The 18,134-nt window shown below is 33.9% G+C and overlaps 1 non-coding gene across 1 annotated transcript; it reads left to right on the top strand.

Annotated features, from left to right (window-relative positions):
- The first annotated feature begins 1,668 nt into the window (after nucleotides 1-1,668).
- On the top strand, nucleotides 1,669-1,775 carry LOC139860862 (small nucleolar RNA R71). Its single transcript, XR_011763482.1, has one exon. It is a non-coding gene; the product is annotated as a small nucleolar RNA R71 (small nucleolar RNA).
- The last annotated feature ends 16,359 nt before the right edge of the window (nucleotides 1,776-18,134 follow it).

Genomic DNA, 18,134 nt, shown 5'->3' with positions numbered 1-18,134 from the left:
GGAAATTCTTCTAACAATTCTACATGTGAATCTATAGTTTGAACATAATAACATGTATCATCTGTAAATTGCGGTTGTTGCATGGCTCTATCAATAGAAAAGGTAACACTCTCGTTCTCTATACTTAGGGTCAGTTTCTTACCAAACACGTCTATTATTGCTTTAGCCGTGTTTAAGAATGGTCTTCCTAATATGAGAGGAACTCGAGAATCTTCTTCCATGTCCAGAATAACAAAGTCTACTGGAAATACTAAAGTACCAACTTTAACTAGCATGTTTTCCATATTACCTCTAGGATATTTTACTGATCGGTCTGCTAGTTGTATGCTTATTCATGTTGGTTTCAATTCTCCAAGGTCTAGCACCTAAATCTTTCAATGCTTCTATTGAACTAAGACTACCCAGAAAATATGGAAATGTGAAACTTCCTAGATCTGATAATTTTCTGGTAGTTTATTCAACAGCACTGCAGAACAATTAGCATTCATTGTAACAGCCGAGAGTTCTTCCATTTTCTTTCTATTTGTGATTAGATCTTTCAAGAATTTAGCATATCTTAGCATTCCTGAAATCACATCAATGAAAGGAAGATTGACATTTATTTATTTAAACATATCTAAGAATTTGGATTGCTCGGCTTCAAGTCTTTCTTTTCTCATTTTACTCGGGTAAGGAACCGGTGGTTGGTATGGTTTAACATAAGGTTTAGCGTTAACTGTTTTATCTTCATTAACCTTTTCAACTACCGGCTCTGTTTCCTTTTCTTGTTCAGGCTGTAGTTCTTGTGGAGTAGGAATAGAGTCATCAGAAATTATAGGTATTTCAGGTGGTTTAAGTGTAATACCACTTCTTGTGGTAATGGCTTTAGCTGTTTCATTCTGGGGGTTAGTATTTGTATCGCTAGGTAGACTCCCCGATTTTCTTCCACCTATTAACCTTGCTAGGTTGCTTACTTCTTGTTCCAGATTTTGGATTGAAGCTTGTTGATTTCTAAATGCTTGAGCATTTTGTTCATTAGTTTGTTTCTGAGATATGAAAAATTGAGTTTGAGATTCAACTAGCTTCGACATCATATCTTCTAAATTTGGCTTTTTATCATCGGTTTGTGGTGGTTTATTTGGAAAAATAGGTCTTTACTGGTTATAAGTATTATTGGATACTTGTTGATTGCTAGGACCTTGTTGGTTGTTGTATGGAACATTTCGGTTATAATTCTGATTTTGATTGTAGTTTGGTCTTGGCGGTCGATAATTATTTTGATAATTATTTCCAGGCCTTTGGTTCATGTATGAAACATTCTCTCTTTGTTCCATTGTTTGTTCAATACTGAGACAATCTTTTGTCAAATGTGGTCCTCCACACTGCTCACAACTAATTCGTATTGCGTGAATATCTTTAGTCATATTTTCCATTCGTCTTTCGAAAGCATCTAACTTTGCGGAAATTGAATCAAAGTCATGGCTAGAATCGGCTCTAGCCGCTTTAGATGAACGAAGAATATCTTTTTCCTGGTGCCACTCATGTGAGTGGGAGGCAGTGTTATCAATAATTTTGTGAGCTTCGGTTGCGGTTTTCTTCATAATGGATCCACCAGCTGCTGTGTCGATGTCCTTTCGTGTAGCAACATCGCATCCTTGGTAGAATATTTGCACTATTTGATAAGTGTCTAAACCATGCTGAGGACATCCTCTCAACAACTTTCTGAATCTTGTCCACGCCTCATATAATGTTTCATTTGGCTTTTGTGTGAACGTAACAATTTCTCCTTGAAGTCTCACGGCTTTAGATGCCGGAAAGAATCTTTTAAGAAATTTCTCAACTAAAACATCCCATGTATCAATCGCCCCTTCAGGTAACGATTCTAACCAATCTTTGGCTTCTCCCTTTAAAGTCCAGGGAAATAACATGAGATAGATCTATTCATCCTCAACTTCTCTGATTTTAAATAAAGTACAGATCCTATTAAAAGTTCGAAGATGTTTGTTTGGATCTTCTTTTGGCGTACCACTAAATTGGCATTGATTAGTTACCATGTGTAGGATTTGTCCTTTGATTTCATAATCTGGTGCATTAATGTCTGGTTGAGTAATGGCATGACCTTGGCATGTGCGTGTAGCTCTCATTCGGTCTTCCATACTTAGAGGTTCCTGATTTTCCATGATTGATTTTGTTGAATCTGAATCACTAGAGGATTCTGATTTAATGGTTTCTTCCTCGACAATCTCTGGTTGAATGATTTGTGGTTCAGGAGGAATGATTAGTGGTTCAGGATCTCTGAATTGTCCTTGAATATCCTCCGGGTTCTCAATTGTGAGGTCGGGTTCAAAAAATGGATTATCAGAAATTTGAATTGGAGTACTTGGTCTACTAGATGATGATTCTAAAGAAAAATCAATGGCGACAATATTGGCCAGATGTCTTGATCGAGTTACAGGAGGTGAATGTATGAAAGGTGGTGAACGTTTTGCTCGGTGCATTCACTGAATATCCTATTAGTTATAAAGATAAAAATTATTAAAGTTATCAAATTAATAGACTTTTCTGAGTTTGCCCACGTTTCGAATAGCCAATAGATGAAGCAGGTAGCCAGACCCTTTAAATCGGAAGCCCACAACTTGCCACTAACAAATCCAACTATTACTACGAACCAGAAAATATTGGATGCCTATGAATTTAACCGCTTAAAATAATTTTTCGTCGAAATTTGAAGAAGATAAAAAAAATTCTATGTCCTAAAAACTAGAGCGTAGAAATGAGAAAGAAAAAGCGCGTCGAAAAATAAGAGTCGAAAAACAAACGTCGAAAAATAAGAGTCGAAAAACAAACGTCGAAAAATAAGAGTCGAAAAACAAACGTCGAAAAACAAAAAGTCGAAAAACAATAATAAGAAAGTAGAGTGTCGAAACTTAAAAGTCTAAAAACTAAATATTAAAACTTGCGCCTAAAGGAATTAAAGCTTAAAAAGAATTCTATATCCAAAACGGCGGTAACTTAATTAGGCACTAAAATCTATTTAAACTAAAGCGATAAGTGACGTCATAATATTCTAAAGCGTCTAAATCTTAATCTAAAGAAAAAGCACTTAAGGGATTTTACTGCAAAGCCTAAAGATCTAGAAATACTATAGCAAAATACTAAGCTTGAAACTAGTTAAGAACGAAAAATATACAATTTACGAATTAAATGATTAAAAATATACAATTTATAAAAAGATATAAAAATTGATAAAATTACTTATTTTTATAAAAATATTATTTTTATATTATTATTTTATAAAAGTATTAATTTATATATTAATAAAACTAATTAAAACTTATAATTAATTAAAACTACACTTAAACTAGTTATATTAAATTAAAATCCTAATCTAATTAATTAATAATAATATTAATTAAATTTAACCCTAAATCCGTAATTAATGCAGTCCAATGTTTGACCTGTCAGAGAGCTCCGTGACTGCAGTTTTTTTACCCAAGTGGCTCCGCGACTGCGGAGGTATGCAGTCTCATATGATTGCAGGTTCAAAAATCGTGTTTGCAGTTTCAGTTTATTATTATTATTATTATTATTATTATTATTATTATTATTATTATTATTATTATTATTATTATTCTGTTTTTAATTTTCTGATTTTAATTTTTAGAAAATATAATTTAAGTATAACTTATATTTTAACAAAAATTACTTATTAGTTTTTTTAAAAGAATAAAAACTTTTTTTAATTTAACACTTAAAAATATAGATATATATTTCTCTTTTTTTTATATTTTTATATTTTTATGTTTAAAACTTATTATATTTTTACAAAAATAGATTAAAACTTAAATATATTTTTTTATATATAGCGTTTTGCTTTGGCGTTAGGATCCCCGGCAGCGGCGCCAAAAATTCTTGATGTGTGCTAGGTGTAGTACGAAATAGATTATATTCTACTACGAAATACTATTAAATACTAATAGTTATTTATTTATTTATTGAATGGATATACCTAAACCTTGCTACAACACTTATAGGCAGTGTACCTAATCGTAGAGTAGTGTAGTTTTTAGTAAGTTCTGTTCGTTCCATAGGGAGCTGGCTAAGTTTAACGCTATATTTATTTTAAACACTATATTCGTATATATATATATATATATATATATATATATATATATATATATATATATATATATATATATATATATATATGTATATATATATATATATATATAATGACCCTACTTTTTCCGTTATCTTTTACTGTTAATTATTTAACGACCGTTAACTGTTATTCGTGCCACGTCATTTCTATGACCTATATTATTATTTTTGTAATAATATATATATTAATTATTATGTGTTATGTGAATATTTGTATTATATTTTAAGTTATACGTTTCTACGTGTCGCGGATTTCTATCCGGCGAATCTTTTCGGTTTTCAAACCAACGGTCAGACTTTTGAGATTTTTAAATCCAAATTATTTTAATTATGATATTTTTATATCATATGATTATATATAGTATTTATATATTTTATTTTTCGCGTGTGCGTTATTCCTCCGAAGATTTAATCGCGTAATGGCGTTTTCGCATTTCGGGCTTCGTTCGGGCATTCGGGCCACAAGCAATTAAATTATACTTCAAAGTGGGCTAAAGGAAGCCCAATCCCTTTTTATTTTTGGCCGAATACCCATGGGGAGGGGTGGGCTTTGCCATTTTGCTAAAATGATAATCCTTAATCACATTTTACACTACTTACACTCACTTTTACCCTAAACCTAATCTCTTTCTCTTCTCCCTCCCTATTTGCACGAATTTTCCTACCTCCACCTTCAATATTTCAGCCACCATTATCATACATACAATCCTTCATCATTTCTAAAGGTTGCTTACATATTCGGGTGTCTTATCTCACGATCTTTAAGCCTCTTCTTCTCGATTTTTTATTTGGGTATGAACATAAACCCTAGCTTTTTCAATTTCAATTATTTTTACTGATTTTGTATGTATGATGATGTTATAGTACTTGTGTATGATTGTATTGTTGTTATTATGTGTAGAAATGCTCGATTTACTATGTTTTCGGTTGATCAAAAAGTGGACAGCCCATATATTGTTAAAATCAGCGAACTTAACAGATGTTTTTGATTAAATAAAGTGTATAGATGAGTTCCTCTCATCAATACAATAATTTTAGGCTTTGGATTCATGTCAATTCGAGTTTTGGATCATAAATTATGCTTGTTTTTGTGTTTTGTTGAAATTAAGATGTAAAAGCTTGTATGATCAGTTGGGGTCCTACTTTGTGATCATTTTTAGAGCTTTTTGGGTGTACCATTGGGTTAGTATTGATGATTAGATGAACATTCTTGTTCGGGTCATCGAAATTCGAGCCACGGATCACCAGGAATGGCTAAAACAAGATTTAAATCGGATTAAAGAATTAAGTTGGTTCATGGCTGTTCTTCACGACCCATGAACTGATGTTGGGGTGTTCTTGAGTGTTCTAAGGTGTCGGGTTGGTTGGTTAGACGAGGATATATATAAAATTCGTCAGAAACCGACCCCCGGAGCTCAAGTTATGACCCGACGAACTTTTAATTAAACTTATGATTATGAAATTGAAACTTATGTTATGAATTATGATTTGAATTATAATTAAATTACTTATGATATAAAAGTAATTAAATTAATTTAAGACTTATGATATATATATTTATTATATCATTTATTAATTACTTATGATTTAATTAAACTTATGATTAATAATACTTTTATTATTAATGAAAAATACTTATGATAAGTATTAAACTTATGTTATGATATTATTATTATAAGACTTATAATAAACATTAAATTATTATTTAATTATTATAAGGCTTAGTTATTATTTAATTATAATTTAATTATTAAATACTTATGGTTTAATAATTATAATTAAATACTTATGATATGATTAATAATTCATTATTAATTAATGGTACTTATGATATGATTAAAATTTACTATTAATTAATAATACTTATGTTATGATTAATATTTGATTAATTAATTAAATACTTATGTTATGTTAATTATATCATTTAAACTTATGTTAACTTTAATAATTCAATTTAATTTAATTAAACTTATGTTATAACATAATTATACATATATGACTTTAAATAATATTATAACTTATATTATTATTATTATAACTTATACTTTTAAAATTAATGTTGACTACATTTGACCAAGGTTGACTTTTGAGTTGACTTTCGGTTGACTTTGACTTTCAGTTGACTTTTGTTGACTTTCTAATTAAGGACACTTTTCTAACTTAAATACTTTCCTAAAATAGAAACTTTCCTAAAATAGAAACTTTCCAAAAATAGAAACTTTTCTAAAATAGAAACTTTCCTAAAATAGAAACTTTCCAAAAATGGAAACCTGCTAAAAATAGAAACTTTCTAAAAATAGAAAGTATGTGTCCGTACGCTGTCCTGATCAAATCGAAGCATACTAAGTGTTGTTCTATGTTTACTTACAACAAGTACTATAGCTATCATACTAAGACTTGACCTAAGTTAGTTATTTATATTGACCTGCTTTATTTTTAGGTCGGCGTTGTGATCATTCTTGATCACTTTACTTCATGCAGTTCACGTTTTCTGTGTTACTACTTCGTTTACGTTAAGGTGAGTTATAGTCCCATTTTTCTATTTTAAATCTTTTGGGATGAGAATACATGCAATTTATTTATATTTTGGATACAAGTGGAAGTTGGTTTAAATTATTCATTGTGAGTTGAACTAAAATATTCCCTAGTCTGGTAACTGTAATCACTGGTTTCTACTGGTGAACGCGAATCCTATAGATAGATCTATCGGGTTTGACAACCCCATTTCGATCTAGTCGCGCTAGCAATTTATAATCAGAATGTTTAGTACTTCGTATTTAGTTGAAGATACACTTGTTCGGTGTATATTTTTTTTATTGTGTTTGGCAAGGGTAAATAAATGGTTAAGTGGTTACCAGGTGGCTGACGAAAAATGAAATAATGTTTTTATATGTTTTCTAGCATATAATTTTGTGGTCCAAAAAGGAGTTTTTATGTTTTCTAACATAAATTTTTATGGTTTAAATTTAAATATTGTCTGCAATATTAAACCTATAATTCACTCAACATTTTTGTTGACAGTTACTCGCATATTTTATTCTCAGGTTCATGATTGATTGCTTCCGCTGTGCTTAGGGAGTCTGCATATTTATGATGGCAGCTTTTGTTAAACATTAACTTGCATTCTATTTTGATACATTTAATAGTGGATGATGTTGACTTTGTTTTGGTCAACTTTTGGTTAAGTAATAATGTATGGTTTTTCTAAACTTACATATTTTGGTAGGTTTCCTTTATAGGAAATCATTTTTAAATAAAGAATGCAAGGTTATTTATCAAATTCATATAGAGTTATGATCAAGCTGTGGGACCAAGATAACGATGGTCATCAAGTGTACTTTGACGGGTCGTTTCAATATATATATATATATATATATATATATATATATATATATATATATATATATATATATATATATATATATATATATATATATATATATATATATATATATATATATATATAAGTATTATTATTATTATTATAAAAGGGGGGTTTTACCGTTTAGTGACCGGTTTGTCGATTTTATGTCTTAAGTTACAATTAAAACCTAATGTAAAATATTAAATATAAATATAACTTAATTTGAAGCGTAAAGTAAATGACGATAAATAAAAGTGCTATAATTTAGAGTACGATAAATAAAATGAAGATAAATAAAAGTGCGATGAGATATAAAATAAAGGAATTATGCTTATTTAAACTTCCGTAATCATGATGTTTGACGTGTTGATTTTAATTTATTACCATGGGTTAATTGTCCTTTGTCCTGGATTATTTGATATGTCCATCTGGTTTTTGTCCATAATAGTCCATCGGTCATAAATATAAAGTGCGAGTGTCCTCGTCAAATTACCCTTATACCCGAAGTCAAATATTCCAACTAATTGGGGACTTAAACTGTAATAAGGTCTTAATACTTTGTTAATGATTACACCAGGTTATCGACTGCGTGTAACCCAAGGTTTTAATACGTTGTTAACAATTACACCAAGTGTCCTTGTATGTAATCCAGCCCTATTTTAATGAGTCCATTGACTATTTATCCATTCCTGTATCCTGTTAAATGAATGATTATTAGTATTTATAAATATCCCGCCCATCGTGTCCGATCGAGTGTATGTGGTTATTTATAGATACGTCAAATTGTAATTCTCTATATTAAATTAACGAACTATTATTCATTTAAACAAATATAAAGCCCATTAATAGCCCATAGTCCAATTTCCACAAGTGTCGGTCTTTTGTCCAAACCCCAATTATGGTCCAAAGCCCAATAACCCAGTCTTAATATTTAGTCCAACATCACGATTACTTCAGATTAAATAAGCATAATAATAACTTAGATACGAGACATTAATTTAAAAAGGTTGAACATAACTTACAATGAGTATTTATCGCGTAGTATTACACTGACAGAGTTTCGACTTACAAGACCTTAAAACATTTGCAACAATAACCTTATTATTATTAAACTTAAATTAAAATTAAAATTAAAAATATAAATATAGATTGAGAGATTGAAGTAGAAAAAGGTGTAATAAAATCGGCAGAATGCGCGGCCTTTTATAGGCCCACTCTGAACTTTAGAGCTCCGCGACTGCGGTCATTTTGTTCCTTACAGCTCCGCGATTACGAAGCTATGGATTCCAGCTCACCATAGTGAATTAAACGTGGGCTGCTGATAAATATAATATATAATAATATATATAATTAATTATATATTATATTATATTCTTGTGCATAGTTGACTTGTAATTTCAGCTCCGTTGAGTCGCACGTTGATAGTTGGTTCATGTCTCGGTTCCGGATTTTCGAACGCCTTTTTGTATAATTTAATATCTTGTACTTTGCTTTTTGCGGCTTGTACTCTTGTCATTTTTAGACGTTTCTCATCAATAATTTGAACCACTTGGATTGTACTTTGTACTTTTTAGCGTTTTGGTCATTTGCGTCTTCAAATCTTCGAATCTGTCTTTTGTCTTCACCTTTTATTATTTAAACGATAATTACTTAAAATTAGAACAATTGTAACTAAAAGCTTGTCTTCCTTGAAGGATAATGCTATGAAATATATGTTCATTTTTAGCATTATCAGAAATCTAATACAACAGTCCTAGGGCGAGGGTGGGTAAATGATGTCCATCAGGTGGGTCATCTGGTCCTCGAGCTCAGTTACCCGAGCACAGAGGGCATGCACTTCTCTCATCAGTTCCTCGACGGTAGGAGATGCTGGTGGGGCAGGTGATGCAGATGGTGTAGGTGATGCGGATGTAGTACTAGAAGTAGATGGCACAGTATGGGCGACCTTACGCATAAATGGATCGGCAGGATACGGTACAACCCTCTTACGGGTGGTGACCCTAACCAACTGTCCATGTACGTTCACGAACGGCTTTCCTCCATTAACCCCTGGAATAACAGTACCATCGAAGCGGTACCGCTTCTTCGGTGGGGTAGAGGGTGGCTGCACGAGCTCTTCCTCGGGGTCCTTCTCAGAATCCTCCTCGAGATCCTCCTCGCTGGTATCATCGGATGATGATCCGCCTGAATCGTCGGAAGGTAGTTCGGGTATATCACGGACGGGGGAAAGTGTCTGGCTGGTGGTCATAAGTCGATATCTGCCAGGTGTAATCGATATGACACGTCCGTCAGCGGTGCATCTAGCCCAATGTCCATGCTCGTTACGGAAGGGACCATCTCCGTCTCCCCCAGGAGTCACAGTACCACCGGAATGGTGCTGTGGCCCCGGGAGTCTAGGGCTGGGTGGTTCTGGAATCTCCTCGGGATCCTCGTCTCCATCTGAGACGTCCATGAGGTCAAGCGCGTTTCTACTATCTCCGAAAGACGAATCGCCAGAGTCGCCGGAGGATAGCGGTGAGTCAGCAACAATAATAGGCGAGGTAGCAGACGTATCTGAGTCACTCTCGAAGTCAAAGGTCATGGGCGGCATGTCTGACATCTGAACAAGAAAAAATAACTTTTTCCATGTCAGTAAGACATATAGCAAGCACGTAATCAGGCACTACAGCATCCTAGCAGTACATAGCATGGCAATCGTAACAGTATTAAATAGAAGTAGCATGCGATTAAAAGCAGATAGTAGCATGCCGTAGCGAGAAAATAACAGCATACAGTAAGTTCACATAGCAGTAAAGGTAAGCAGTAGCATGCAGTAGTAATCAGCAGTAACAAGTAAACGAGCAAGTTGTAGATTAGTCCTATTAGCGAATCCTACTCGGCTCAGTCAAGACTCACTAATGCAACCTAATTCCCTACAACCGATGCTCTGATACAAAATGTGACGCCCCGTACAAAACCATCATGTACGACTCGTCAACAACAGGTCCATTACACGGTATAATACTACATGCTGTTTTAAAACAGGTTTTGCATTCATGAAAAGATAACGTTTTACAAAAGATAACATGACACAAAGGTCGTTACAAAGTCATTATTCAAAATAACATAAGTTGCGAATGCAAAATAAAAGTTCCATGATTGAGACATCTCTAAGTAATGCAGCGGAAGTCTAACACAGCGAGTATGTAACAACAAGTCTAAAACACCAAGACAACAAGCCTAACAGCGGAAGCAACAACGTCTAAGCACCTGAGAAATACAGGCTTAAAAGTCAACACGAATGTTGGTGAGCTATAGTTTGTTTGTATTCAGTAATGTAATGTAGACCAGGAGATTTCGTATTCAAATCAGTATGAAAAGTATATGCTTATCCGTGGGCACCCGGTAACTAACTTAATGTAATAATAATACCCCCTAAAAGTGCACTTGGCGAGTGCGTATGTCCTCGAAGTATCAAACACCCGTTAAATGCTAGCGCGACTAGCCCGAGTCTGATGTCAAACCCTATGGATCCATATCTAATATTCGCGTTCACCGGTTCAAAAACCAATGATTAAACGTTACCGTGCTAAGGGGAATCTTTGTGTCGTTATATCATCCACACATATATAAAGTTTAAGTACTCGTATCTAGTATGTAAAACGAAGAAAGCGCATGTATTCTCAGTCCCAAAAATAGTAAAGTAAAAAGGGAAGCTATAACTCAGAGTGAATGTGCGGTAAAGTCGATATGAAAAGTATGCAAGTAGTAAGTCGGTCCGAAAGGTCGTCAACCTAAGTCAAAGGTCACTAAGTCAGTATATTTTCCCCAAAATTTTAAAAGTGAATAAATTAAGTCTTAAGTATCATCATCATCTTTATCATCATTAACATCATACGTAAAAGAATAAGTAAGTTTTCAACAAGAATAGAGATCGAAACAAAAGGCTGACTTCGGACAGCTGCTACGAGCTCTATACAAAACGAAAAGACACGTAGTCAGTGCCCAAGGCTTCGTATATGAGTCCTCTAACCGTGATCCAATTTTCAGATCCTAACTCGATGTCGTTTGAACGTGGCGACGGTTCAAGCGCGAGTAGGTCAGAATTTTCAGCACGTCGTTACAAGGGCGTAGTGACTTTCGGAAGGCCATAAATCCTAAACCGTATAACGGATTTAGACGAGTACTAAACGAAAATTCATCTAATCAAAACGAACTATCTGAAAATCAATTTTCCAGAAGTCCTAGGAACCTGATCAGATCCCGAAAAACAGCAAACAAGTGCTCCGGTGGGTTTCTTGGTGCCTGATGCTCATCACGGTTCTCATTCTTGATGCGTGTAAGCTTCAAGTGTACAACTCTTTGATGTTTTAGCATCACTTTGACCAAGTTTTAACTATAAACACACAACTAAGAGTAAAACCTAACATCCTACAAGTTTTGAACATCAAGGTTGCCTCTTTATCGCATAGACACAATAAAGCTTCAACCTTTGTCCTTTTTATACAAGTTTTATGCATCTTCATCATACGAGATGATGAAGACTTGATCTTTATCATCACAAAAATCACAAAAAGGTTCTAAGTAAGTGAGATCTACAATGATAACTTAGATCTCAAGTATTAAGAAAACCCTAAGCTAGAAAGCTTGGATCTTTACAAGATTAATGAGACCATAAGCTAAAGAGCTAAGATCTAATGAAAGTAATGAGACCATAAGCTAAAAAGCTAAGATCTTTAACAAAATAATGAAACCCTAAGCTAAAAAGCTTGGATCTTTAATGTTCTTGAAGATCCTTAAAGCAAAAGGCTAGATCTTCAAGCTATATGAAGATCATAAACACAAGTTTTAATCTTTTTAACAAAATAAAAGAATCATAAGCTAGAAAACCTAGATCCAACAAAGTAATAGAGATTCAAAGCTAGAAAGCTTGAATCTTTCATGTTCTTGAAGGATTCAAACCAAAGTTTGAATCTACAAGTTATAACAAGATCAAAAAGTTAAAAAGCTAGATCCTTGCATGATGATGATGATGTCGACAATGAGAAGAGAAAAAGAAAAAGAAGAAGAATAAAATTTAAAACTTACACTTTTTAGAGTGAGAAAGACTAGATAGAATTAGAGAGTAAGTGTGTGTAAAATGTGAATGAGATTAAGTGTGAAATGGGTGAGATTTGTTTGGTATTTATAGAGGGATGGGGTGGTGGGGAGGCCCTTTGGCCGTGGGTTTGGGGGGAAACAAGGGGGACAACTTTTTCTTTTTGGTTAATGGTGGTCTAAAGTTGGTGCTTATGTTGAGATCCCATGCAACAATTGTGATTATGGTTAACAAAAATGCTAGTATGTTCCCTCTTATTAATGGGTATTTGTTTTACATTTATATGGGTCATAAACTTATTAAAATTAGGCTAATTAAATAGTCCATTAGCTAGAGTAGGGTGGGCTTGAGTCCAACAAGGTAGAAAGTCCAACAAGACTAACTAGTGAGCATAAGTAAATTACTAAGCGTAATTAAGCAACCAAAAGCTCAAGTAATTGTTATTAGAAAATAACAATTAGTATTTCGTAGTCGTAATATTCCAATTACGACAAAAGTTAAACGTGTACCAAAACATATACCTCGTTCTCAATGTCAAGTGACACTAACGGTCGTAAAAGCATTCGAGGAACAAGTTAAGTAACTAAGTACTTAATGGCACATTGTATGGTAATAACGAAAGTAATTAATCATGAAATAAGATCCTAGAATATAAACCAACACAATACACACAAATACGCAGTTTCGCAGAAAGTAACAAGCACAAAAGCAAGTTGAAAAAGTCGGGTCGTTACATGAATCGCATCATTTCGTTTTGTATAGCCTAAGTTATGATCGTTTGAAGTTTCGTTATGTAATTATGCTATAATACAAAAACTGCAATTTGTGTGTTTTGAATTGGCTTATAAAATGATGCTAGATGGATAGAGAATTGTAAACGGATTTGTAAAAGTCATTTTATGATTACTTGAATGTTCGTGTTACAATGTGTTGACTAGTAAATTGTTCATGGACCAAACGATCATCTAACATGCTTTTTGCTACCCAAGCTTTTGTATTTTGTAAAGGGCATGATTAGTAATTGATGTTTCATGTAGACTTCACATGCTAAATGTTTCTATATGCTTGTATATTCGACTCCGAAAAACGACTACCTGAATGAGATAGAATCTGTCTATTTTACACAAATAAATGTCTAGCATGAACTAGAAGTTGAATTGGACTTTGTCTTCTGGTATGTTGTTGTATGTATATTTCTTAGCATATCTTGTTTACATGTCTAGCTCTGAAAGTCTTATTTGCTATGTGTTTCATGCGTACCGAAACCAAAGATCTGAATTCTATCTAAATCAAAAAGTCCGACAAGTTAGTTAAAACTGTACAAATTGGCTACCTGGTTTTCTTTGATTATTTTACCACTGATAATTTGAGGTGTTTAGAGTCATCTCCAATTGGCCGTTTGTTAATTTCTATTTTCCTGATTAAATGAGAATTAAAATGAAATTGATGCGCAAACAGAAACTTAACTTGAATGTTTTGCATGCTACTTGAGTTCTAGGAATCGTATGATAGCGTGCTTAGTCTTTTTAGAAATATTATAACATGAACTTATGATCTGGAGTTTTTCATAATTGTTTTATGTGTCATTTGTGAACTATGATTGTCCAATTGCATGATCGTTGTGAAAATGTACGATAGCTAAACTAGTAAACGTTATTTGACTAAACGACTATATGAAACTTATGAGTTGACCTTGGTTTGACTTTGTGACATCATTGACATGACCTACTGATGTAGTTGACTTAGGTTGACCAATTTGACCAAGTTTGTCTTTTGTTGACTTGCTTGACTAGTTGACTTCTGTATTGACTTTTACTATACGATTTCATCGCTCTGAGTATTAGGACAACTGTTCTGTGAGTCTGTCTTTTGAAACAAAACTTATGTAATTATAAATGGTACATTTAGGTTGCATTACTCAGTCATTGTAATTCGACTACTATTGCTTGTGAATTTGTCAAGTGCACTCAAGGTAAGTCTACTGTCCCATACACTTTTACTTTTTGGGATGAGATAACATGATATCTTAAACCATTTTATGCATTAGACACGAGTACTAAACTAAATATACACAATGAGTTTGATCCAAAATCCTCTAGTATAAATATGTTAATTAATTTGTAAGGCTCGACCTATAAGAACGGTACCGTAGGTTTGACAAACCTCACTCAATGAACTGGGTGCTTATAACTTTGTAACTGAATGCTTGATCAATGTTTGCAATATGGGGTAAAGGAAGATGTCTAGCGTATTTAAGCCATCCGTGGGTTAAAGCTTTATATTCAAGTGCTCATAACGGTTGTATAACTTTTACTATTTTGAACTAAATATCGTGGTCTAACAATGATAAACTGATTTACTTAAACCTGTAGATTCACTCAACATTTTTATTGATCGTTTTCATGTTTTATCTCAAGTTCTTAATGGTATTAGGTTCTGCATTGCTTTGATAACTATGTGCTTACGTGGTGCATATACTGGATTAGAATCCAGCATGGGTCTTTTCGTCAAGAACATTGATCGCATTTAAAACTGTTTATTATTAAATAATGTTATGGATATTTACTATTGTCATTACATTAAATGTTTTTGAATTATTTTACTTTAATGACAATGCTTTTGAAATAAATGCGATTACTTTTTGGAAAATGTCTCATATAGAGGGCATGACCGTTAACTGTGGGACTAAAAGTTAATATTCCATTAGTGTGTTCTGACAGGGTGTTACATTTGGTATCAGAGCTGATGGTTGTAGGGAACTAGGATTTGCATTAGTGTGTCCGTATGAGTCTTTAGGACACATAAGCGAGTCTAGACTACAACACGTACCTAGAACTATTGTGATTTACTACACTATTGCATATGCTTTGTTTATGTAATGTGTGTACTAACTCGACTTGTTTTCTGTGAGCTTTAGATGTCTACTTATCACCCCATCATTATTAGCGACTCTGAGTCTGAGGCTGAAGATACTGTTCAGTCATCAGTGAACCAGGTATATCGACTCTGAGGTTGAAGTTGAGTCTGTGCATATGGAGGAGACTGAGCCCTCTGAGGCGGGTACAGATGCTGTTGAAGATGATCCTGAGGAAGAACCCGAAGAGGATCCTGAAGAAGAAGAGCCCGAGGAAGAGTCAGAACCCGAGCCGCCTACCCCAGTGCAGCCTAGCACTTTGGGTAAAAGGTCCCGCTCACCCGAACCCCTTCCTATCCCTCGTGAGCTGATAGGCGGGTGGAGAAGGGATAAACCTCGTATGAGATTGTTTGAGCCTTGTAGCAATCCAGTTGCTCTTACGGTTTCTCTACATGACTCTAGTCGTCCGTCTACTAGTGCTTTGCCTAGTACTCCTGCTACCTCTGTTACTGAAGAGGTTACTTTAAGGAGTATGAACACGAGAATTAGGTTGTTGGAGGATGCTGTTAGTCATCTACTTGATCATGGACGATCCCCCAAGTAGACTTGTTTTATGTTACCGTACTTATTTCCACCATTATGGATATATTATTACTTATCTACTTTATTACAAACTTACCTGTGTGGTTTTGCCGGCTATTTTATTCATGTACTAGTGGATGATTATTGATTCTTTGAGTATATGATTAGTGGATTATTTTTGCATGATGAATACTTTACTTAATGACATGTTATGTGTTGTGTGATAATATATTTACACGTTGTTATGCTGCATGATAATCTACTGCTTAAACCGCTATCATACATACTTATACTAGTGTTTACTACTACTACTAGCTAACACTACTCAATACTATCCATGAACTGCTCCCACTATTGTTAACATTTTCAAGAAACTTAGCATGGAGTGTCTCGACAATCTGGTACTGTGAGATGGGCAATAAAATCAGTAACCCTTTGATCATTCAGGGTAACCAATGAAGAAGCAACTAATGGTTTTCAAGTCCAGTTTTTTGTGATTGAGGATTGTATATCTTTGCTTCTACTGGACATCCCCAAATCCTTAGATAACGTAAGCTAGGTTTCCTTCATCTCCAAATTTCATATGGTGTTTTTAAGACAGACTTTGAAGGAACTCTATTAAGGATGTGAACAGCCATTTTCAATGCCTCAGTCCAAAGAAATTTGGGAAGGTTTGAATTTGCTATCATACTACGAACCATGTCCATAAGAGTGCAATTTCTCGTCTCAGTCACACCATTTTACTGAGGGGTACCCGACATGGTATATTGGTTAATGATCCCATGATCTTTGCAAAAGTCAAAGAAAGATCCAGGAGCTTGACCAACGTCTGTATGTCTACCATAATATTCACCTCCCCTATCCGATCTTGCCACTTTAATTTTATGGCCAAATTGATTTTCAACTTCCGCTTTAAAAGTTTTGAACATTTTAAATGATTCGGATTTTCATTAATTAAGACCAAGTACATGTAACGTGAGTAATCATCAATGAAGGCAATGAATGATTTATGACCACCAATTCCCGAAGAAAAAGGTCCACATATGTCGGTATGTACAAGTTCTAATAATCCAGTACTTCGTGTGGCACATTTCTTATTTCCTTTGGTCATTTTTCCCTTTATGCATTCTACACATTATTATAAAATTAGAGAAATCAAGATGAGGTAGAACTTCATTTTTCACGAGTCTAGTCATCATGTCTCGTGAAATATGGCCTAAACGTTGATGCCATAACTTTGATGAAGTTTCGAGATCTTGTTTTCTCTTATTTTGACTTACATTCTCATTAACATTAAATGATAAAAGAGATTTCGAGAACTGGTTATCTAAACACAACTTATAGAGGTTTCCCTCGAGACAACCAGTACCAACAATACGGGAATTTAAACTAATATATACTTTATTGTATCCAAACGTAAATATATAATCATCAATAATTAGCTTAGATAAAAATAGTAAGTTTCGAGTCATGCTCGGTACATAAAGAGTTCCATAAAGATTCAAAAATAATCCACCTTCTAAAATTAATGAAAGGGTTCCAACAGCTTCAACATTCAAATCAACTCCATTCCCCACTTTAACTGTTCGTTGGTTTCTTTCCAATCTCTAGATTGTACGGAATCCCTATAAACAATTGGCAATGTGTACCATGGATCCAGAGTCAATCCACCATGAATTAATAGTGACATTAACATTAAAAGTTTCATCAATCATAAAAGATTCAAATATACCTTTCTTTGATAACCATTCCTAGAATTTCGGACAGTCCCTTTGAATATGCCCATCCTTATGGAAAAATTTGCATTTTGGACAGCCTTGGAATGAGCTAGTACTCGCACCCGTTTTCTGGACTTTATTTGGAGTACGCTTATCTCCACTTGAACCTTTGCCCTTCCATGAGCCCTTTCTCTTTTTGGAGTTTGTAGTAGGAATGTGAGCAACATCGGGTTTTTCTACTTTAAGGCGTTCTTCCTGTTGCACACACATGGCAATCAATTCGCTCATTGTCCATTTCTCCTTTTGCGTATTATAATTGATCTTAAAAGGACCAAACGACATAGGGAGAGACGTCATAATGAAATGAACTAAAAAACCTTCACTGATTTCCATGTTCAT

The sequence above is a fragment of the Rutidosis leptorrhynchoides genome, chromosome 7, assembly GCF_046630445.1.
Source record: "Rutidosis leptorrhynchoides isolate AG116_Rl617_1_P2 chromosome 7, CSIRO_AGI_Rlap_v1, whole genome shotgun sequence".
NCBI classification, from domain to species: Eukaryota; Viridiplantae; Streptophyta; class Magnoliopsida; order Asterales; family Asteraceae; genus Rutidosis; species Rutidosis leptorrhynchoides.
Note: the sequence above shows the minus strand (reverse complement) of the source record. Positions and strands in the feature narration are given on the sequence as shown.